The sequence below is a fragment of the Crocuta crocuta genome, unplaced genomic scaffold (genome assembly GCF_008692635.1).
Source record: "Crocuta crocuta isolate KB4526 unplaced genomic scaffold, BGI_CrCroc_1.0 scaffold376, whole genome shotgun sequence".
NCBI lineage: Eukaryota > Metazoa > Chordata > Mammalia > Carnivora > Hyaenidae > Crocuta > Crocuta crocuta.
The window spans coordinates 4,892,327-4,917,407 of NW_027527388.1; the positions used below are offsets into that span (position 1 = coordinate 4,892,327).

Genomic DNA, 25,081 nt, shown 5'->3' on the forward strand with positions numbered 1-25,081 from the left:
ATTAGAAGTTATTCCTTACAAAGTAATCTCTTTAAAATATAAAATGATAAACACCATCACAAAGCAGTTGAATGGCTTCTCCCAAACCTTAAATGCTGCCAAGGTCCAAAAGGCACACAGAGCTCATGAGTTAAGCATTGTTAAGGCTGAAGTAGCTTTGGTGGGTTTCTCTGGGTCTGTATGAAATAGAAGTCCCTTCAAGGAATTCATCTGCTGAATGCTTTTGAACGTTTTTCAATTAATTTCTTCACCTTTTTATCTGTGATGCCAGGACAGGCAGCTTCTGACACAGCAATATGTTTCTGGAGTTCTTCAGTTGCCTGATTCCTGCTCGTATTATTCTTATTCTGCTGTTTAAGTTCAGCTAATGCAGGCATGATTACCATAAACAAATGGCTCTGAGTCTGTGCAAGTTGCTCCGTAGTTGCTTTGGATTGGGCTTCTCTCATATGGTGGGAGAGCTCCACTCAGCAGGAGTATTGTTTTCCCTGCTGGTAGATTCCAAATCAGAGCCCCCAGAATCAGTTTCATCATCACTGTGCCATTTTGCCTCCCATCTCTTAATCTATCAGTTCCGTCAAATAAGAAGTCTTCTTTGAATTTTTTTACAATGAATTTGTGTTTCGGATGTTCTTGAGCTGTAGGACAAAATGAAGGCTCTTTGTTCAGGCAAGCATCAGTAAACTCCTTAGGACTTAATAAAGTCTCCACCAAGAGTTGGGGGGGGGATTGTTTTTTAGAATACGAAAAGAACTCTCATTGGATGCACATCACAGTTAGGTGGCTCTCCCTTGGCTAGTTCAACAGCAGTAGTTCCTGGGGCGCCTGGGTGGCTTAGTCGGTTAAGCGTCCGACTTTCGCTCAGGTCATGATCTCTCAGTTCGTGGGTTTGAGCCCCACGTCGGGCTCTGTGCTGACAGCCAGCTCAGAGCCTGGAGCCTATTTCGGAGTCTGTATCTCCCTCTCTCTCTGACCCTCCCCTGCTCACGCTGTCTCTCTCTCTCTCTCTCTCCTAGAAATAAATAAAAATATTTAAAAAAAAAATAGCAGTAGTTCCCAATGACCAAATGTCAGCTTTTGAGTTACAAGCCCACCGTTGGGGTAGTTCAGGAGCCATCCAAAATGGTATTCCCACAAAGGTATTTCTTTTAATTTGTGTATCTGTCAGCTGGACAGTAAGTCCAAAGTCAGCAGGTTTAACATCTCCTTGTTCTGACAGCAAGGTGTTGGCAGCTTTTTATGTGTCGGTGAATTTTCTTTTCTGAATGCAGATAGTACAGACCTTTCAAGATTTCCTTTAGCACAGTAGTGATCTGGAACTCATCAAATGGACCAGCTTGAGGAAGACTCAGGGCTGAACCACCCCCACCCAGGTATTCCATTATTAAATTTGAACGCTTTAAATGTGATCCATAGCGTTTCGTTACATATGAGCTGTCCCACTGACTCAAAACAGTGATTTCCTGCTGAATGCCTGCAGTTTCCCCTTCCCCTTCCTCGGGTTTATGATTTTAATAGCGAGCACCTGCTGGGTGCGGTATCAAATTCCTTTGAAAACTTCTCCATAGGAGCCTTTCCCGGTGTGCTTTAATTTTGTGAATAGTCCTGGATGGGCTGTGTTATTCTGCATCCCGGGAACTTGGAGAGCCCCCCGGCGAGCAGGCCACGAAAGCGATGCTGTTCCACATTGCTCCTGCGCTGGTGGCGCCCTGGTGACCGACTGGCTCCTGCTCCAGGGGTCGCTCAGCCACACTCACAGGCTTTTCGACCGGGGCTTGGAAGGACACACAGAAATGGGACGACTGGGCTGGTGGTGCATCGCCTCTGCTGAGGGATAGGCAGTTCGTAGCTCAGCCACCTGGGACTCAGCTTACCTTTCTGACGCCCGCGGCTTCTGCTCCCGCTGCAACTCCTCCTGAACGTAGGATGGGGGCACTGCGTGTGGTGGTGGCTCGGAATTGCCCTTGAATGGTGACCGTGGTCTATGCGTCGCCGCTGTATAATTGTAGGTGTAAAGGAAGGAATGGTTCTTACATCAGAGATGGTTGCTTTCACTAAATCAACTTCCAATAGGCCAGTGGTTTTCAAAGCATCTGTCGTGGAACCCTTGCACCTTCTGAACTGCGTCAGCGACTGGAAGAAAAGCTGAGTGGGGCAGGGGTCCAGGCTCCAGTTGCAACATCAATCAGAGCTGCTCTGGGCTTATCTGTTTCCAAAGCGGGGTTTGTTGTTGTTGTTGTTGTTGTATTTATGATTTCATTAAACAAATGTTTGCCCTGCTGCAGCCTTAGGAAAAAATCAGTTAGTCCTTAGAGTCATTAGTGTCCCCCATCGCTTCCCCTGGGCATTTCTGTCCTCCTACATTCTTCATTCCATCTTTTCACCACTGAGGCTCTTGGGAAAGGGATAGATCATTTAGAACCCACGTGGACACAAGGTCTCAAGCATTACCACCTGCATCCAAGTGGAGGCTGGCAACTGAAACCTGGAAAAAGCAGCCCTAAATTTCACCCATCATCCAAGAGGTGGTGCAGTTTTGATAGATGTGGGTGTTGATGTGGTTGGGATGGGGACAATTTTCTGGGATTTTTGGAATTTGCCATGCAAGTGACTAACTGCTCTGTAGAGTCGTGAGCTCTGTTCTGAAGTCAAGGGCACGATTCCTCATCCTTATTTGGGAACTGAGTTTGAGATGAGCTATTTCCAGTGTCTATGCTGGTTTCACTCAAAGTACTTGCATTACCAGGACTAACATTTTCTCTTTTAAAGGTTTCATTTTTCAATAGAAAATATGGGTGACTGTGCTGTGGTGGCTGCCTTATGTCTCTGACACTTTGAGACAACAGTCCTTAATGATGTTTAGCTGGTACTTCTCTTTCTCAGCTCAAGATTTGAGAATGTTTAAAAAAATTTTTTTACATTGATTCATTTTTGGGAGACAGAGAGAGACAGAGCCCAAGCAAAGGAGGGGTAGAGAGAGAGAGGGAGACACATAATCTGAAGCAGGCTCCAGGCTCTGAGCTGTCAGCACAGAGCCCGATGCAGGGCTTGAACTCACAAACTGTGAGATCATGATCTGAGCTGAAGTCAGACGCTTAACCGCCAGAGCCACCCAGGCAGCCCGAGGATGTTTTTTAATAGACTCTACAGGTTTTTAGATGGTGGTGGTGACTTATCAAAGTTATAGCATTAGTAAGATAATCAATAGGAATTTGGCCATGTGAATTTGAAAAAACAAAACAAAACAAAGCAAAAAAAGGAAAATAGAAGATACCCCTGAGCATAATCATTTATATAGGTACATAAGGAATCATGTCCAACGTGTAGAGGAGACAAAGGTGTAGAGTACACATTGGCTGAGAAGTTCTAACATGCCTTGGGCTCGAACTGGAATAAAATGTATTCCTCAGAAACCTCCAGGAGAGGAGATACTGTGACATTTTCCACACGCGGATAAAACCTGGAAATTACTTGCATTCCCATGGGCTTTCTTTCCGGCCTTAGAAATGTAATCACATGTACTGGATTTTGTACTGAGCACACTGACTTTGAATGTGGTCACTGTAGTCCCTAAATTTTACTGTGTATAACTCAATTAATGAAGTATTAGATAGATTTTCAGCTAGCACATTAAGGGCAATTGCTTCTTGAATACTTGAGAGTTTTAGGGAGACATAGAAAAGGTGATTTCATTGCTAAATAAATATGTAAAGTATTTTGCAATCTTTTCTTGTTTTGTCTTGTTTTGTGTTTTTGACTTCATACAATCATTTAGCTCTGACATCTTGCTATAGGTTTTGTGTGTAAGTACTCTTACTCAATTGGACAATTATATATGACTTTAATTTTAATAAAAATTTCTCTCTGAAGAAGATACCTTGTTTGCCTATCTTAAATTTAGAGCCTAAATTTTATTCAATTAATAGTCATTATTTCCTTTTTTTCAGTTTTTCCTTTAGTAAGTTTTTCTTTCAGATTTTCTTTTATACTTATTTTAACATTACTGATTTACTAGACTGCCTGTTACCTGGTGCTATGATTCCATCTCTTCTTATGAAGGTGTTTTGTAGTGATGGGACTTTCTATCCCTGCTTTGTTTTATCATTCCCTCCTTCCTTTCCATAGAATGCAACTGTATTTTTTAGATCTTGACAACTGTATTTTTTAGAACTTGACACCTCCTTTCATAAGATTTTGGAAGGCGACAAGAGCTAAGATTGTCTGACATATAAACTGTTTGCCGTGGTCAGAGCTTTCTATATTTTTAAGTTCACCAAACGCAGATGTTGACTAAGCATTTGCTACCTTTCCTTCCTGCCCCTTTGGGATGAAAATTGTTACCCAGATGAGCTGGAATGGAACATTTACTAAACATCTACTAAGTGTTAACTGCCGGGATGAGAAACACATATGCCATTTCCATTACTCTTTGTAACAAACCTTATATATGAAGTAGTCATATCTATCCTCAATTCACCCATGTGACAGCTTAAGCGTGTATCAAGTGAATCACATGGATTTTATGGGGCTGGGCGTTCCTTTGTTTTTGTATACATTTTTAAGACTGCCATAGGGATATGTGGGCTCTGGGCACTTTCAAACAGCATCTCTTACATCCTGATGTCCCTGCTGCTGCACTATAGGGGTGTTACCTTGGATTTGTCCTTTTCTCTTTGTCAAAAGGGGCTGGAGAAAATCCAATAAAGAGGGATATAGATGTCTGCCACTTCTTAATATTTCCACATTTAATTTTTCAAATAGCAGAGCTTTCTAGAACTCAATACTGAGAATCCACTGGGGTTGCCTGGCTTATAGGAAGGCCAACTATTTATTAATTAATAAATAGAACGGACTGTGTGTGTGAAATTATTTATTTGCTACTTCTAACTCTCCACTGTCATCTAAAGAGATTGGATCCCAGCTGGAAAAGCCAAGAGACCAGCAAGTCACTCTGAAAAGGGACATAGAAGTTGGGGGTATGGATGGTAAGATGGAGACTGGAGGGATACAGGAGGAGGAATGGTCTAGAAAAGAGACCTACTGGCTGGGGTTGCCAGGGAGTTTTGAAGGGAGATATGTGTTTAACCTTCATAGAAACCTATAAAGAATTATTAGTCCCCTTTTATAGCCGAGGAAATGGAGGCTGTGTGAGGCATACAGTATATGTCCATTTAAAGCACTGGTCCAGAATAGCAGGGTGTGTGTTTGTGTTTTGGGGATGGGAAGGCACAGAAGTGAACATCAAAAAGATGTCCTTTTCCAAACTATGATAAGGCATATTTAAGGATTCATATGTTTTATTGTGAGAACTACAATATAAAGCCTTTTTATGTGTTGGACCTCAAAATCAATATTGAAATCCTTCATTTTTTTTTTTTTGAATGAGAAATGTTCTTCTCTGGAGTGTATGAATATATTTCTCATTAATGATTTAAAGTTGGGACTATTTTGGGGATAGTCAAAATGACAACTCTTGCTTTATGGTGGTACGGGACAAGAAATGAGCTTTGAAAAGTAAAATGCTAGCAAGGGTTTGAACTCTGGTCTCCTAACCCTGAAGCTGATGTTCTTAATGACTGGGTCTTACTCAGAGTACATTAATAGACTTACCTCCAGGTTTCCCATCAGAAGCATACTAATTATTGTGTCATCCCCAAGGATGTCACGGCCCCATGATGGGGTTCTATGCTAATAGGAGCAATGGTGAGACAGGTGTATTACCATCCTTATTTGTTTTAAACTGTTGACTAACCAGCTAATGTTTGTGTTATTCATAAAGAATTCAATTCATACTGCACAATTCATATTGCGATGTCCTACGTATCAACAAATCAATCTGCAAAGGTTCACTGAGTGGGAAAGGAATGATTTTAGACAGTCTCGTGAGAATAATGAGACACCTTTTTTAAGAAGTAAAATGTGGTGAAATATAATTTACCAAACTACACCCACAGATGCTTGTTTCAAAACTATAGTTTAAAAAACCCACTTATTTAGAATAATGAGTTCCTTGCTGTTCAGTGTGTGATCCTCTCCCCAGTAGCATTGGTATCCTAGGCGGTATCTCAGGCCCACCCAGACCGTCTGTTACCATCTGCTTTCTAACAAGGTTTATAGGTGATTCGTAAGTACGTTACAGTTACAGGAACTCTGCTCTAAGGCACGTTTAGGCTCTCAGATGGATTAACTATATCAAGAATCGTCTTTGCCCTGCCTGTGCTTGCTTGCAGTGGCAATGAGCTGAAAGCACAGGAGCTGGCAATTAACAAAAGGCGGCATGAGTTAAGTGCTAAGCCAGTGGTACCAACAGAAAAGGCTCTAAGTGTTCAGAGGAAAGAGCAATCACAGCCAATTAGGTCCACCAGGGGATTTCAAGCTTCCAGCCTTCAGGCTTTTCAAGTTCTTTTAACGGCCCGTGCTTGCCATGGACTCCTGCTGCCCTAGGGGGCAGTGTGGTATAGTTAAAATCGAAAGGCTCTCCTCCCCAGTGTTACTCTCAGTAGCCCCGTGACCTTGAGAAATCACTTAATAATCCCGCTGAACTTCAGCTTCCTCATTGGAGGACTAAAATAAAATAATATCTTCCTCAGAGGGTTGTCGTAAGGATTAAAAGCAAAATAAATAAAATGTCCCACACGTACTCGGTACTCTATGTCTCTACTTGGTGCTGTCTCCTTGTCTAATTTATACTTAGCGAATTCACACTTACAATGAAGGAAATTATACTGTTTATTGATGCTCAGAGTGTTAACATGTTATATTGAAGCAAATAAATCTGAAAGAAGTTGTCAGCAGTGGCTAGCTTGATGGACAGCTAAGTTTCCCAGAGGGCGTTGCTGGTAAGCAGCTTCTCCAAATGCCAGTTAAGGAAGGGGAGGGAAAGGTCTACCCACAGTGTTTACTCCTCATGGCTGTATTCATTCAGAAGATGCCTTTAGCTTCTCGCTTCTTTTCTTACCTTCCTGGGCAGTGATAAGCCAAAGAGAATGGCTCTGTTGTCACCATGAGAATGCCCATAGGCTTGGGTCCAAAGCAGTGGTTCTCAAGCTTTGGCTGTACATTAGAGTCTCCCAGGGATTTGTAAAAGCTACTGGTTCCCAGGGCCAACCCGAGAACAGCCAAANAAAAAAAAAAAAAAAAGATCTCCAGGGGTAGTGTTTTAAGAAAGCAACCCAGGTGATTTTAATGTGTAGCCAAGGCTGAGAACCACTATAAACTGTTCATTACAGACTTAGGATGACTCAAACCATTCATTACAGGCTTACCACTTAAATACAAGTGAGAGACTTCCGCCACAGAGGCTGTGTCTCCTCTGGCTGTCAACACACTCACATGGATTTTACAGCTCCTGCGAAAGATTTCAATGTTCACTGTTTTAGAGTGTGACAGCTGAGAAAAACCAAGCCAAAACAAAACTGAAATAAAAGCGAAGTTTTATACATCCAGATGTTAGATTCTTTTACCCCCCATTTGAGGTGGGATCTTTGGATCCTGTCTGGTTTCATTCTACATACTCTGTAACATTTGGAATACTTGGTAATAAAGAGTTTATTTCCTTGAAATTTGTTTGCGTCTTTTTATCTCTTTGTGATAGAGAAATCACTTATTTTCAGTCTTTCTTTGGGTAAGAGATTGATTCGTTTTCCCAATATTTGTATGTTTCCTAAATTTTTTTATTGCCTCTTTTCACCAAAATTAAGCAGCAAAGACTTTTAAAATTCTTCAAGTGCAATTTGAGCAGCTTAAAACACACTCTTTGGTGTCAGTCAGAAGGAGCTGCCTTCTAAACCCTGAAGCTTCAGAAAGAGTTAACATGTTTGAATTCCTGTACAGTGAATGGGAATAATAAGAATAACTCTCTCATGGCTAAAGTGAGGATTACCCCTGTTAATATTTACAAGTGTTATGGGTAGTGCCTGGTGCCTAGTAAGCTCTCAGAAAGCATTAGCTTATTTTATTATTCCAAGAAGTAGGATCAGGATGTCACACCTATGTTTGGAAATGGAGGGACACAGATGAGCTGGCTGTGTAGCAAAAGGCTTCAAATCCTCTACCTTTATGAAAATTTGAGACTGGAGAATAGACACAATAATGAGATGTTATGTATATATTGAGAGTTTTATATACATTTATAGATGATTGAAAGGGTTGGTGACATTCTGACATGTTTGTGATCATTCCATGTGTTTCCCCTGGGAGAAGCTGTGTGCCTCAGAGTGGTTTGGGCAGCGCTGTCAGATGCTACGAGTAATCAGGACGGTGTTTAAAAATTTTTTCTTTAATGTTTATTTTTGAGAGAGACAGAGACAGAGAGGGAGAGAGTGTGTCTGCAGGGGAGGGGCAGAGAGAATCTGAAGCAGGCTCCAGGCTCCAAGCTGTCAGCACAGAGCCCAATGCGGGGCTCGAACTCACACACCATGAGATCATGACCTGAGCCGAAGTCAGACACTTAACCGACAGCCACCTAGGTGCCCCAGGAGGTTTTCCTTTTTATTTTTTTTTTTAACTTCTGTCAAAGAAGACAGAAATCAACTGAAATAACCAAAATAACTGGCGTACACTTAGCAAATGAGAACAATGTACATTTTTTGCTTATCACTGTTTTATATAATTTCCCCCACAGCTAAGTTATCAGTACACCTTATTATCCCATGCTTAAAATGTGCCTTGAATCTGTTTGCTTGATTTCTGCTAACACTGCTACAGCCCTAATTCTATCCCGTCCTTCCCTTCCAGCGTACAATTACTACAGTAACTGCCTCCCTGTTTCTACTATTCACTAGTCAGCAGTCAAAGTAATCTCTGAAAGCAGAAATTCAGTCATGCGGCTTCTACACTGTAACCCTTTCCATTTCTTTCTAGTGAAGTTTGAAAAAAGAATCAGACCTCCTTGGTATGGCCTTCAAGGCCCTGTGTGATCTGGTCCCAGCCTGCTTTTGCTGTCCTACTCTTGACCTTCTCAACATTTCACCTCTCATCCCTTCTGTTCTCAGACACCAAAATCTCCTCTCCGGGCCTTGGTAGGTATACTTCCCATAGTCTGGAATCTTCCTTCCTTTTAGGGCCAATTCTCTCCCTGTCCCATTCTTCAAACGGGTGTCTTTCTCCTCCCTCAGATGTGCATTTCTATGCCATCTCTTCACAGAGGATCCTCTTGGTCAGCCTGGTAGGATTGAATCCTTTTCCACACACCTGTTTATTATTATTTTCTATTACTGAACCCTGTTCATTTTTAACAGTACTCTTCACAGTTCATTGGCTCATTTCCTTGTTTATGATCTGTTGCACTCAATAGACTGAAAGCTCAGCCAGGACAGACAATGCTTCTGTCACAAGAAGATAGCATTACCATTCATGATCGTCAAATATCATAGATTTTTTTCCATAGTTGGTGGTGCTAATTGCCTGCCACCTGCTATGAGGGGGCTGGCTGCGGTGAAAGAGCTTTTATCTTACTTATATTACCCTAGGAGTAAATGGTCCCTAAAGCAAGCTATTGGGCAAAGGTACTAAAATGATCATAATAATTCTTTAAATGTGTTTTGCAAAGAGTAAAGTTTTCCCACTTTATTTATTATTTTATTTTAATTTTTATGGCTTGTATTGAAATCAGAGCTAGATTTATTAAGTCATATGTAATACTCATGAAAAGTATTGTCAAAATACGGAGTACATGTTTTCAGATGGCCTCTACTTTTTATTTTGGAGAAAAAAGTCATAAACACAGAGGAATACTTAAGCTATTTGTACATCCTAAAAAATAACAAAATAAATAATAAGATACATTAATAAATGGGGCAAAACAATAATTTTGAGTGTCCTTATATGCCTCTCCATGATCTCATCTCCTTCCTCTCCTCTCTAAAAAAGGGGTTAGAATTCAACTTTTTGTTATTATTGGCTTGCTTTTTAAAATGCTTTTAACCACATAGTATGTTTCCCTAAGAAATATATTATAGAAATTTACTTTTGACCTTTATATAAATGGGATTATACTTCAGATGTTTTTATGTGTCTAGCTTCCTTCTCTCAGTGTAATTCCTGAGATGCATCTGAATCGATGAATGTAGAGTTCCTCTGTTTTTACTGCTTTACAGTATTCCATTGCAATGTCTATGACACATGATTTTTTCCCCACTCTATTCCACTTGGACACTTGGGTTGTTTTACAGTTTTTCATTATTGCAAACAATACTCCTATGAAAATTTTTAGATATATCTGTTGGTGGAAACATATGAATTTCCCTAAGATGTAGACTCAATATAGAATCACAAGGTCATGTGAATACCTATTTCAATTTTACAAGAGAATGCCTAATTATTTTCCAAATTGCACTGATTTAAACTCACCATTAATGTCTCTCAGAATTTCTTTTGGTTTGTATCTTTGTCAATACTTTCAGATATTTTTCAATTTTATGAGAATAAAATGGCATATGACTGTTTTCATTTTGCTTTCTCTTGATTAATAATGAGTTTGAATTATCTTTTAATGGCCACTTGTGTTTCCTCATCTGTGAAATGTCTGTTGATGTACTTTGACCATTTTTATAAAGGATTGTCTTTTTCTTATTGTTTTGTTGGAGTTTCCTATATATTCTGGATACTAGCCTTTTAGCAGTAATACATGTTGCAAATATCATCTCATAGAATGTAACTTACCTTTTATTACGTTTAGTGTGTGTGTGTGTGTGTGTGTGTGTGTGTGTGTGTGTATTTTCCTGAATAGAAGTCCTTCCTTTAAGTGTAGTTGGATTCATTTATCTTTTCTTTATAGTTTGGGCTTTTTGAGTTGTTTAAAAGAAATTCTTTCTTATGCTGAAGCCATAAACCATAAAGGTATTCCCTTATATTTTTTTTCCCTAAAAGTTGTACCTTTGATCTTTAAGTCTTTGATCCACCGGGGCTAGATTTTTATCAATGACAAAGTGAGTATTTGAATTCATTTTTCCCCATATGAGTAACAATTGTTTCAGCTTGACTTTTCAGTCATTTATTTATTTGCCTATTTCACTATGTGATAGCTCTAATTTATGTTTAACTTTTATATCTGCCTGGTCTGTTTCTGGGCTCTCTATTATGTTTTACTGGTTGTCTATCTCTATGTCAGGATGCTGGTGCCTAGATTGCTCTAGCTTTATAATAAGCCAGTATCCATAAGAAAAAATGCCTCTAACCTTATTTTTTCCTTTAGAAATGTTTTAGTGATTCTGAGACCATTGATCTTCTGTATACATTTCGGAATCAGATTGGGAAGTTCGACAAAATATACTGGATGGCTCAGTCAGTTAAGCGTCCGACTTCAGCTCAGGTCATGAGCTGGCAGTTCAAGAGTTCTAGCCCCACCTTGGGCTCTGTGATGACAGCTCAGAGCCTGGAACCGGCTTTGGATTCTGTGTCTCCCTCTCTCTCTGCCCCTTCCTCGCTCACACTTTGCTTCTTTCTCTCAAAAATGAACACTAAAAATATTTTTTAAAATACTGTTAGAATTTTTATGGCAATTGCCTTCTTTCTCTCAAAAATGAACATTAAAAATATTTTTTAAAATACTGTTAGAATTTTTATGGCAATTGCATTGAATCTGTAGAACATTTTGAAAAGATTAATATCTTTTAATACTGCTTATTTCTGTCCATGAATAAGGTATATCTCTCTATTTAGGTCATTAATATTTTAAACATTAAAAAATTATTTTCTACATAAAGGCCTTGCACAAATTTTGTTAGATTTATTACTGAGCATCTTACTTTCTGTTGCTATTTTAAATGAGATTGTTTTAAAAGTAGACTTTCCTAACTTCTAGTGATTTATTGAAATACAATGGGGTTTTATATACTGATATTATATCCAGCAATTTTGCTAAATACTCAATGTTTCTAGTATGTTATCTGTAAATGTTCAGGGGTTTACTATGTTGACAATTATCCTCTGAGACAGTTTTGTTTCTTCCTTTATAACCCTTGTTTTAAATTTTGTGTTTCTATTTTGCTTGCTGGGAAAGTATAGTATGGTGGTTAAGAGCACAGATTCTGAAGTCAGACTGTCTGGGTCACCTGACCTCTGCTACTAACTTGCTGTGTAGCCATGGACAAGCGATTAAACCTGAGTTTTCTCATTGGCAAAAATGGATAACAATGCACCTACCTCATAGGACTAGGTGCGGATTAAATAAATTAATTCATGTAAAGTGCCTGGTACCTGTATGCCTAATGAGTGTTAAATGTTATTATTAGACACTCCCATATAATGTTGAAATAGCATGTACTGGGTTCTGTTTTTATTTAATCCAGTTTGAAAAATTTTCTCTTTTAGTACTTAAATACTTTGTTTTTGTTTGTTTATTCCCATGTCAATGGTGCCTAACTCAATATCCAGAAGGACAAATACCTCCAATCTTTAAAAAAAATTTTTCCTTCAGGAGTATTTTATTGTTAGACCATTGATCTCATATAAATTTCTTTGCATTAAAAAAAACTCCATGAGGTGAGGAAGTTATATATGACATTTCTTTTCATTTAGTGGTTTCACTAAATGAAACTAAAACTTCTTAAGTTCCTTTTTTTTAAAATTTTTTTTACTGTTTTTATTTTTGAAAGAGAGAGAGAGAAAGTGTGTGAGACAGGCAGAGAGAGAGAGGGAGACACAGAATCTGAAGCAGGCTCTGGGCTCCGATCTGTCAGCGCAGAGCCTGATATGGCGCTTGAACTCACGAATTGTGAGATCATGACCTGATCTGAAGTCAGATGCCCAACCGACTGAGCCACCCACATGCCCACTTAGGTTCCTTTTTTAATTTAGCAAAGTCTAACGTTAACATCATTACTTTTCTGCTAAAAAAACTCATGTTAATAACCTGCAAGTGTTATGCCATTACAGTATTTTAATTTTATATTGCTTTTTTAAAAGCCTTAAAATGTAGACATTTTTCCTGATTATTAAATTATAATGTTGATGTTTGTTTACATTTATCCCATGTTTATCATTTTTGAAGCTCAGAATTTCTTCTTGCATCTTAGACCTCCCTTCTGAGATGATTTTTCTTTTTGCTGGTGTTCCTCTTTTTGAAATTTCTTTGCAGTTTCTGTTGGTAGAAACTATTCTCAGTTTTTTTTTTCTCATCTGATTTTTCTGAAATATAGTTGTCTTGTTTTTGAAATTCTTTGCTACTTTCTTTAAGCATTTTGAAAATATAATTCCATTCTCCTCTGGCTTCCATTGTGACTATTGAAGTTATTTTTCTTTGTTTTTATAATTTCCTTTTATGCCATCGATCTTTTTCTCCTGCCTGATTTTCAGATAGTTTCTGTCTTTGGTGTTCAGCAGTTACTACATAATGTAGTTTTATCTTCACTTGTTTTGTCATAAAACACTTTGCTGCTGAATGTGAGGATCAGCCTTATGAATTCTGGAAAGTTTTCAGTCATTTTCCCTTTGAATGTTTCCTCTATTCTATTCTTTTTAGTCTTTCCATATGATACTCTATATTTTCTACCACTTTGATTGTCTATATTAAATTCAGGATAATTTCTTCAGATCTATTTTCTAGTTCATTAAAAAATTTTCATGCCATGTCCTATCTGGCTATTTAATCTATAATTGAATTTTTAATGTAATTTTATTTTTTTACTTTGAGAGGTAAAAATTTGGCCTTCTGAAGTATCTGATTCCATTGCCATACTTTTATGTTTTTTTAAATGTATCAAACTCATTTTAACAAACTCATAGTTTTGTGAATCTTGTTCTGTAGTCTACTGGTAAGGTCAACTTTTGCTCATGTTACCTTGGTCCTCATGTTCCATGAATGAGTTCATGTCTCTGGGTTATTGTATCTAGGAATTCTTTGAAGTGTGAGCTTAAAGTATCATGTCTCACGTAGGACTGTGTTTGTTTCTGCAAGGTACTAGAAGATTCTACCGACGTGAAGCCATTTTCAAGTAAACTTCAGCTTGTGGTTTTTGGACAACCCAGTGATAGGCCTTCTGTTTCTAAAAGCATGTGAGTGTGGGGTCTATCCAGAATGAAGCAAGTAACTTCCCGTCTCACTTTGTCCGATGGGGCTTCTCTGGAGATCACTTGCTGCTGTCCTTGCCTTACGGAAGTCCTAACGTCATTCACTTGTCTCTGACATAAAATTTTGCATTTTGCAAACCCTAGGCTTTGCCTCCTGTTCCCCACAGTCACGGTGATAAAATTATGAAACAGAGTTCATGAGCAAATGGCTAAGAGAGAATTCCCGAGACATTTTGGTGCAAAAAGGTGATTTTATTATAGCATGGGAACAGGACCTGTGGGCAGAAAGAGCTATACTGGGGCTCTGATGGGTGACTGCTTATATACTTTGAAGTTTGTGGAGGGAGGGGGGAAAGAGATAGAGCAAGTTTCTAAGGAATTTTGGAAGCAAGGCTTTCAGGACTCTGAGGGGCTAACTGCTGTTAAGATAAAGTTACTTTCAGTTTTTAATGAACCATCAACATTTAGGCACAAAGGCAGCCATGAATTCCTTGAGGAAGGTCACGCTCTGCATATTACAGGTGTCTATCAGTGGGCGGCAAGCTGTAAGGAGATTTAATTTAAACTACATGTCTCTTGCCTTTGTTTCCCTCATCAATGGGACCATTAAAACTCAGTATCAAAAGCACCAGAGGTTAGCATATTCCCTCAGAGCATCGCCCCCTCTAAGAGCTTGCTTACCTCTCTGGAAGCACCCTTTCTACTTTTTTCCTGACATCTGCAGATTTCCGTTGGCTTGTTATTAGCTCAGCCCTCTGGTTAAAATGCTGGCTAAAGATTTTTAAACACATTTTTTAGAAGGATTTCCAGCACCTCTAGTCTGTTATATTTATTCTTTTTTGGAATTTATTTTTGTTTCTGGTTTCTACATTTTAACGACTACACTATTTCACAGAAGTATTAACTTTAAAATAATAGTAGCTAAAATTTATTTTACTTAAGAGTCAGGACTTGGTGAAGGGCTTGATATGTGTAATCTAATTTAAGGCTCATAGTAACCCACCCTGGTATGTACAAAGATTATTTTCATTTTCAGGATGAGGAAACTGAGGTCTAGAAAGGTTAATAACTTCTTCCAGTTCATACCGCCAGACTGTTTTGAAGCCATGCCTCAACCAGTGGTGACCTGACTCCATGATTGGTTTGGTTCTTCTTAGCTCCCACTTTTTAATGAAATATTTTGAACATATAGAAAAGTTGAAATAATAATATTATGAACTTAGACCCTCAATATTCAACTGTTTGAAGCATTTTGTCATATGTGCGTTCTCTCTCTGTGTACACATGTCTTTTTTGCTGTCATATTTAAAGGCAAGTTTTAGATATCATGACACACCTCTTAATATTGAAACTTCATTTCATTTTTTTAAATTTAGTTTTTTAATGATTTATTTATTTCTGAGAGAGACAGCGTGAGCACGGGAGGGTCAGAGAGAGAGAGGGAGACACAGAATCTGAAGCAGCCTCCAGGTTCTGAGCTAGTTGTCAACACAGAGCCTGACACAGGCCTCCAACCCACAAACCGTGAGATCATGCCCTGAACCAAAGTCGTACACTTAACCGACTGAGGCACCCAGGCGCCACAAGACTTCATTTCAAAGTGAGCTTTTAGCTAACTTCAAAGTGGTCCCCTTGGTAAATTCTTATTGCTTTTCTTTGCAATGGGGAAAATTCTTTACTTGAGAGGAGGGATTCTATTTTCTTTGAAATTCGGGGTTTAGCAAAGTGCCTGGTACGTAGCCAGTGCACCAGTGAATGGTCTGTAAAAAGAGAACCTAGGTAAAAACAAGAGGGAAAAAGTTAGCTAAGGTCAGACAGTTGTTCTAGGGAATGGCAGGAAAGAGAAATACTTTGAAGGGGCTAGCCATCTTTCCCTGAGGATCACAGTACAGCATTTCACCCTGAGGAGGAAAGCAGAAAACATCCTTGTATATCTATGTATACAAGTAGTTCCTTCCCTGGCATGCACTATTTTGTCCTCCAGCTAGATGGTGACTCCCTGGGTAAGGGACTCTGTGTATTTAGCTGACCGTATGGTTCCTGGTACAATCAAATGAATGAATGAATTTATTCCAATGTACTGTTTATATAGTAAATGTAATTTCTACCTTCGTATTGTCCGTCTTCTTGCTACTGGAACTGATTCTTCTGATGCTGTTACTGCTTCTGAAACTATTACTATTTCTGCCATCATTATTCTTCTGAGGAAAGCAGGGCCAAGCAGGGGATAGTAGTCCCATATTATAGCTGAGGAATATTTGAAGTGAATTGGTCCAAACTTGAATCTAGATATTCTAGCTCCAACTCCGTTGTTCCTCTGTGTCACTCCTTTTGATTTAGTATTTGCTGGGCTGTCACTCTGTACCAGGAACTACTCTACAGGTTAAAGTAGGAAAGAAACTAAGAGCAGAAGCAGGATGTTTGCAGAAGCAGGATGTTTGCAGAGCTGCTGATTTCACTAACACCTGACATCCGTAATAGGACATGACCGGTATTAGTTGCTTTTTAAAACTCAAGCTATTATAAATAATTATGCACATACTTATAGAATACCAAACATACTTTTAGATGAATATATATTAAGATATTTATAGGTATCACTTATGAAATATAAATATTATTTATAAAATATATTTTGTATGTAGATATATATTAAATGTATGTGTGTGTGTCTGTGTATAGACTGCAGTGATTTGTGCCTTGCTCTGCCTGCACCCATGGATGGGAAAACAAGAGGTAAGGAAACTGATGGGCCAAGGAAGGTCTGAGGTTCCTTGGGGCTGAGATGGGAGATGAGGGCTGAGAAGGAGTGAAAGATTACCTTGAGTGTCAGCTGGAGTCAGGTCTGAATTTTGGGGCTAGTAAGTGCCTGATGTGGGAGTTGGTTGTCAGAATGTAGATGGGATTGTTTGCTCACTTTTTACCTCAACACACCAGCTACCAGGGTTCTGAGCATATAGAGGCACGTGTGGGGCATTTGCTGAAGACGGCCCATGAAATGGCAGAGGAGCCAGTGAGCATTGTATTGATTGGTTTCAACAAGCTGCTCTGTTCTAATCCTGAATATATCCTTAGATTTATATTATCTTTCCTTTCTGAGAGCTTCCTGCCAATGGACAAACTGCTATGAGATTATTCTCCTCTGACCTCTAAACTGATGTTCAATGTTTTTAAAGGAAGGTAAGCATGACAAAGTTCAGAGTGAATCTGGGTGACAAATCGGTGCTTAATGATGGTGATCTGGAATGTGGTTCAGCATATTCCCTTGAAGAGAGAAGATTTGTTCTGTTCCTGGATCTTTATGCTCACACTTGGACATGAATCTGTTACCTCTGGTATGCAGTAATTCTTTGTCTGATGTTTACTTCCCTTATCATCATCATCATCTACATAGCTATTACACAGTTGCAAAGGAACACATATTTAGTATCAGGTAGCAAGTGTAGAAACACTACACAACTGCTGAAAATCAACTGTAAATTGGCAGTTTTATTTCATGCAACATCCAATCTTTTGGCAGTAAGTATCTCTGTGTAATCTCCAGACTCTCCTCATCATAAGGAGCTTTCCTGGCAAAAATATTGTGAATAGTATATATGAAATCTTTGAAAAAAACTTGGTAATGTCTATAATTCTATTATATCTCTCAAACTTAGAGGAATATGAAATATGGTTGCAACAACAAGTGCATTCTTAATGGCATACTTATTTCATTTTTAAGCTAAATGTAAGGAACCAAAACACTGGCTCAAGGTCAGACCTTAAATGTATTAATGGAGAAATAACACAGAGCATTCTAGATACTGTGCAAACAAATCAAACAGTAAAACACTGTCATCAAACAGTGAGGAAACAAGATGCATTGAGAAATCTTTTATTTAGATTTTATCCATTTTGGAACCTATAGACTTGATGGTAGGCATACTCCATGCAAGGTAGGAGTAATTGCATGCTTTTTTAGGGGAGCAAACAGGTAGACTTCTGATGAAAAGTGGCATCTTGAGACCCCAGGTTACTATTTAGTAGAGTCATACCAACCAACATGCTCACCTGCCTGCCACTTTTTATAACCATCTGCCCTGGAAAGGCAGTTAAGATGGAAGGTGGACTTACACCAAGCCTTGGCTCTCATTGACTACAAAGTAGAGATGAAAGGGTGCTGGAGAGAGAGAGAGAAAGTAGAAACACACCCACCACTGATTTTTAGATTTTGAATGTTTGAAGTACGTTGGGGGCTGAGAGAGGCTAGGAATGTGGGCCTTCATAAAAGAACTTCATATGATTCTGTTACTTCTTTCTCAAGGACTTGCAGACTATTTCACACTATGGAGTTGAATGCAGAAAGCTCAGTTTTGAATATTTGCTCTTCCACTGAGTTCTGGGCTCTAGCTGGAAACTCCTCTCCATCTCCTATATTCATTGTCTCCCCAAGTATGTGGAGAGAGCTTGTCCACATGGATCACTTCCCAAAGGAAATCAGCTCATGAGAAAAGACAGACTCTGACCCCCTGATGGTCAATAGCATGAATCTCAGGGCGGAAACAAGCTTTGAGCAAAGCTCCTTCTGAGCCCAGTAGTATTCTCACTTAGAACACCTTTTTTCCTTTATTGTTCAATCCTGATTCAAAATGGCTTCATTTTGAATATATATATATCACATATATTGTTTTCATAGATATATTCACATATGTTTACATATATTTCATATATATTTCACACACACACAGACACACACATATATGTATATATATGTATTCCCTTCATATTATATTCCTAATGCCAAGCATAGCCTCTGATGTATCGAAGTTTGGGTGAACAAAGGAACAGATTTTTTTTTCTATTATCTGTGCTTCACTTGGGCATCATCCTTCAGTATTGTCACTTCCTTTTTCAATCCAGAGAAGCCACGCTCTCTGCAGAGCTGGGGCCCTGTCACACGTGCCTTGGCCACCCCCCACCCCAGCTCTGATGAATCTCCTCCCACCTGTGCTTTTCTGAGCTGTGCTAGCTGCTCTGGAAGCCATGTGAGGGCACGGAGGCTGAGCTGGGCTGAGGTGAGCCAGGGCAGTGCCTGTGACTGACACCCTGGTGTGGCCTGGGATGCTCTTCCCTTCTTGTGAACCGAGTAGCTACTGTGATGCAGGAGGCATCTCTCAGTGGAGTCAGCTATTTCCTGGGTCAATTCTAGCTCCATTTTCAGTGTTTGTATTAAAAGGTTAATTGCTTTACACCTGCACATCCCCAGCCTGGCTTCTCCAAGAAAGCACAAACAGTGCAATGAAAGCTGTATTTCTACTCTAATATCATTTCGCTGCATCAAGTGCACAGAATCTCTTTATCGGAGGCCAAATGCACAATCCCGTTTGAGAGACAGTTGCTGTTGGCAGCGAGTAGCAACTGCTTGTTCAGAAACCCTTGAAGATATTGCTCAGTCTTTCTGTTTACCGTGGGCTGGTAGAGGACGATTCCTTATTTTCTAAGGGCAGTCTTTAATGAGCGCCGGGTGGCTTTTTGATGTTGCCCTCCCACAGACTGTGAGTAAAGGCGGGGCTAGGAATCATACATTTTCAATTGTAGAAGTATTTTGTATCAAACCCTGTCAAAAATAACACTGCCTTTGGTACACAGAAAATCCAACTTGATAGCAATGTTTCTGCTCTTTTCTCTTGGACACACTGTATCAGTTAGCATATGGTCTTGGACTTCAGCTATTTTTCACCTGGAAAGTGATTTGGGATGGGGTTCTGTACTGTTAGTTGGTGATGGCTTGCAAAACTCTATTTATAAGCAGTCTTATCCTAAAATGACCCAGCTTAATACCTAGCAGTTTAAACAGTGGGGAGAAAAAAGGAGGAAAGTTATTAGTCCGTGTGCTTTTCTTGAAAACTCTCCGTGTACATAAAGTACTCAGGGATTTCATGAGGACACTTTTCCTAATGTATGTCCTAAACTGTCCCCCTCAACTGTTCTACACCCAAAACATCCTTGGTAAAACAGAAACAGAGATTTAAGGGGCTTCCAGGGAAGGTTCTTATACCTGGAATTTCTACTCTCTAACCTGGGGACAGATGATGTTTGAGGGATTGTTTTCCCAGACAGAGATCTCATCTTGAGTTTGTAAATAGTCGCTCATATCATTTGTTCATTAATGTATGAGGAAGTTGGTTCATTAATGTACTCAACATGTATTTAAGTGTCTACTGTGTATTGCGCAGGACTAAAAAGAGTAAGACCTGGGTCTTGTCCTCAAGATCTTGTAATCTAGTAGGGAATAGAGACAATAAAGCATGATAAGGACTAAAATTCAGATACGTACAGAGACAATGTCATCTTGGGGCAATGTTTCTTAGCCTTTTTTTGTCATTGTTTTCTTTCCCAGAACAGCCTTTCTAGACATTTTCATCTCAATAACTCCTTCCCCATTAAATTTTAATGCCACACACATGTAGTATATCTGTTTAAGCACTAATGTTTATCTGTGCCTTATATTAAAAAGGGCAAGATTTTTTTGCCCCTTTGGGGGCGATGTCACCTCCATTGAGAACGTATGTCCTGAGGAAAGGGGAAGTCTTTTCTTACTTAGGAGAACCCAGTAAGAGCTTATAGAAGAGAGACGTGTTACTTAAAGTATTAAAAAATGAGTAGGCATACTTTTATGTAGACAAAAGGATAGCAGAGTAAATATGAAAGCAACATGTGCCAAAGTACAGAGGCATGAACAAGGACCATTTAGCACGCAGCATGGGGAGAAATAAACCCCTGTTAAGCTGCATTCTATTCAAGGTGCTGCTTACTTGACTTGCCTATCATGTGCACCAAGATATTGATTATAATTGGTAGGTTCTGCCTAGTTCAGGTTAAGTATCTTAAAAGTATTTCAAAATACCCCTAGTCATGTGAATTTATTTTGACAAAAAAAATTTATCAAGAATGTTCGTGCTTGAAATCTGAAATAAAAACCATGTTTATTACATGAAAATCCATGAAAAGTGTGTGTAGGGGGAGAGAGGTCGAGCACAGAGGATTTGTTCAGCCTGTGACACTATTCTACATGGATGCATGTCATCACATATTTGTCCAAACTTGTAGAATATTCACTATCAAGAGTGGACCCTAATGTAAGTTATAGACTCTGGGTGATAATGATTTGTCAATGTAGGTTCATAAATTGAAACAAATACACAGTCTAGTGGGGATGGTGATACGGGGGGAGGCTAAGCATGTGTGGGAGCAGGGAGTTCATGGGCATTCTCTGTACCTTCTGCTCAACTTTCTGTAAACCTAAAACTGCTTTAAAAATAAATTAAGTCTATTTAAAAAAAATCCTTAAATGGTGTAACTAGAGTAAATTCATACTATGTGTGGCTAAGGGTCTAATTATAAGAAGCGTGAATTTGGGGTCAAATAGAGTTAGGGTTCAAATTCCAAATACATCAATTAAATAGGAAATTGAATGACCTTGAGTAAACCGCATCTCTCAATTTCCACAGCTGCAAAATGGGAGAAAAATCTCTATCATAGATGTATTATAAATATATGCTTACCCTCTTTAAAAATGCCACCTGGGAGAGAGTGGTCCAGAAAACCTCCCATTTACCAGGGCATTAAGAATACTTAGTGAGAGGTGAACTAACATCTTTGAAGAGTTCTGTGCATAATTCACTGTAGGTCAGAGAGGAGAATGGGAAATTCTGCCATTGATATAAACTTCCTGAGTTTAGTAGGGATAATAGGAATTCCAGAAGTTCATTTAGAAGTCAAGAAGGATAATGGGGATTTAATGAGAATAATGAAGCAGGGGTCAGATGGTGGTCAGGTGGTCAGAGGAGACAAAGTGGACATGGTTACTGTGATAAACAGCAAAGCTGAAATAGTAACAGTATGGTTTGATCTAGTTTGGCATTGGTTAATCAAGCATGGTGTCCTTTGGACTGAAATCGATGAGCAGGCTACTAAAATGGTACTTGATTAAAATAAGTGAAGAGCTCTGTATCTTGCAAAGAGTAGTCTTGACTTTAGTCTCCATGGAAAAGTGTTGCAATCCTTCAGTTGTTTCCTGGAGTCAGTCCACAGATCGAGAGCCCCTTAAATGAAGGGGAGACTAAGTCCCTTTGAGGAAAAATCCTGCTACAATGCCAAAAATTACACTGTAAATCTTTCTCTTTGCTCTCCTCAAAAAGACCATGGTACTTACCTGGTGTCTGTGCACTGGGGAAGAAGCACTAACTAGATTTTACAGTTTTGAACTGACAGGAAGTTCGGAGCCTCAAAACATCTCTGTGGTCCACCAATAAGATTAAGGGCTTGAGGAGTTCAGATAATTAATGGAATCTCGGCTTGTGCCCATCTCATAGTGGTCCAGTTGGTTCCCAAGTCTATCTTGTGGTTATTTTTTCAAGTCTAGAATTTACAGTTAGCCACTATACCTAGCCACTAGGAGAATTTCCACACTAATATTCTGACGCCTGAAGAGAGGGCTGTTTTGTTAGGAAAGATTGCATAGAAGCCACTAGGAAGGCCTCTACCTCCAATGAAAAGTTTTACTGCATTCTTACAGGGAGTGCTGAAATTTGTGCCTTGATCAAAGACTTGAAGGACGCAGGCATGGTCATTCCTACTACATCCTGATTCAAGTCACCTATTTTGCTTTTGCAGAGGACAGATGGATCTTGGATCTTAGAGAATGACAATGGGATTTTTGTAAACTTAATGAAGTGGTGAATCAAATTCCAACTGCTGTTCCAGATGTTTCCTTTACTGCAGAAAATCAATACCCCTGGCATCTAGTATGCAACTTGGGTAGGCTGTGGGCCCTAGTGATCCACCCAAACGCTAATGTAGGTGTTGTGGTGAAGGTATTTTGAGGATATGATTAGGTAGCCAGTTGACTTTCAGAAAGAGATATTATTCTAGATAAGCTGATTCAGTTAGTTAGAAGGCTTCAAGGATAGAACTGAGGCTTCCCTAATGAAGAAAGAAAGTTCTTCCTACAGATAGCAGCATCAGCCCATGCCGGTTATGCCATGGATTTGCAACTTGCCTACCTAGTCTTCATAATCGCATAAGCCAGATGCTTGCTATCAATCTCTTAATATATATCTCCTACTGGTTCTGGTTGTCTGGTTCAATTCTGGCTGATATAGCAATTGAGGTAGTGAATGCTTTTTCATTGTGTTTTAATAAATATCCTCAAAGAAGTTTGCTTTCACTAGACAAAGTCATCAATATTCCTTCAGTGTCCTACCTCTGGATTAAAATGCTTCAATTTTCTGGTATAATCTTGTCCATGGGGACCTGATTTCTTTGTTATTCCATTAGACGCCATGCAGTTCCACTACCTTGATGTCATGCTAATTGGACTAGTGAGCTAAAAGTAGCAACAACTCTAGACATCTTGGTAAAACACATGCAAAGCATAGTGTAGGAAATAACTGCCCCCAAGTTCAGATGGCCTTCTACTTTGTGAGAGCCCTAGGCATCTCATGGTACATTGGCATATCCCTTCTAAATTGACATATCCCTTCTAAATTGAAGGATAAGTTGCTCCTTGTAGCCCCTCTTATGACAATGATAGTGGCATAGCACCTAATGCATCTCTTTGGATTTTTGAAGGCAACATACACTCATTTGGGCTTCATACTCAGACCCATTGATCAAATAACCTGAAGAGCTGTCAGTTTTGAAGAGCTTCAGACAAGAGAAACTCTGCAGTGGTTGAAAATGCCAAACTGCTCTGCCACTTAAGCTTTCTGACCCGATAGGTCCCTTTGATGGTGCATGAAGTGAAGGTGGCAGAGAGGGATGTTCTGTGGAGACTTTGACAGGACACTTTGGTGACTCATGAAACAGACCTTTAGAATTTTGGATTAAAGCTGTGCCACTTTCTGCAGATAACTATTCTCCTTTTGAGAAACAACTTCTGGCTTCCTACTGGGCTCTACACTTGAAAATGGACCGCCAAGATGACCATCATAAACTGCTTGTTATCTGACTCAATAAGATATAATGTTTAGCGGCATTCCATTATCAAGTATAGGTGACATATGTGAGATCAGCCTTGAGCAGGCCTTGAAGGCTCAAGAAAGTTGCATGGGTGAGTGGCCCAGCTGCCCATGGTCTTCACTTCTGCCACATTGCTGCCTCCCTTTCATGGGAAGTCCCCCATTAATTGATGACTGAGGAAGAAAAATTAAGCCCTAATTTACAGATAGTTTTGCACACTGTGATGGTATCATGTGAAAGTAGACAGTGACAGCACTAGAATCCCTCTCTGGGATGTCTTTGAAGAATAGTAGTAACGGGAACCCCCCTATGCCCACCAATAGGCAGAATTTTTAGTATAACCCCTGTCTTTTTTTTCCTTTTTCTTAGGAGATGAGGTGGCCAGAGGAAGGTAGAGATCTACATTATTTCAGGGTAAGTGGCTAACAATTTGGCTTGGTGGTCAGAGGCTTGGAAGGAACATGATTAGAAAGTCGGTAGCTGGGAGATCTGGGGAGAGATTTGTGGAATACTCTCTCCCAAACAGTACAAGGTGTTTTATGTTCCATGTGAGTGCTCATCAAAGAAAATCCTGAGTAAAGAAGGGTTTTATTTGTTAGGTGGAAAAATGGCCTGTTTTGTGGATGTTAGGCCATTTCCCCAGACACTCCTATTTTTTCTAATGAGCTCATGAACAATGGCCATGGTGGCTGGGATGGAGGTTATGCATGGGCTCAGTAATATGGACTTTTGCTTACTAAGACATAATTGTCTACAGTCACTGCTAAATGTCCAACATGCCAACAGAAAACATCAACCCTGAGCCACTGATTTGTCACCAGTTTCTGAGGGGAGTCAGGCAGCCACTTGGTGACAGGTTGATTATACTGGAGCACATCCATCTTGGAAAAGAACATTTTGTTCTCATCAAAACAGACTCTCTACATGTGGAATTGCCTTCTCTGCTTACAATGCTTCTGACAAATTCACCATCCATGGATTTGCAGAATGCATTATTTCTGTCATGATATTCTAAAAATCATTGCTTCTGACAAAGCAACTCATTTTATTTTTTTAAAAAATTTTAAAA

The 25,081-nt window shown here is 39.4% G+C and overlaps 1 pseudogene; it reads right to left on the reverse strand.

Moving 5' to 3' along the window:
• Nucleotides 1-206: 206 nt before the first annotated feature.
• Nucleotides 207-23,335, reverse strand: LOC144221922 (serine/threonine-protein kinase 26-like; annotated as a pseudogene).
• Between the last annotated feature and the right edge of the window lie 1,746 nt (nucleotides 23,336-25,081).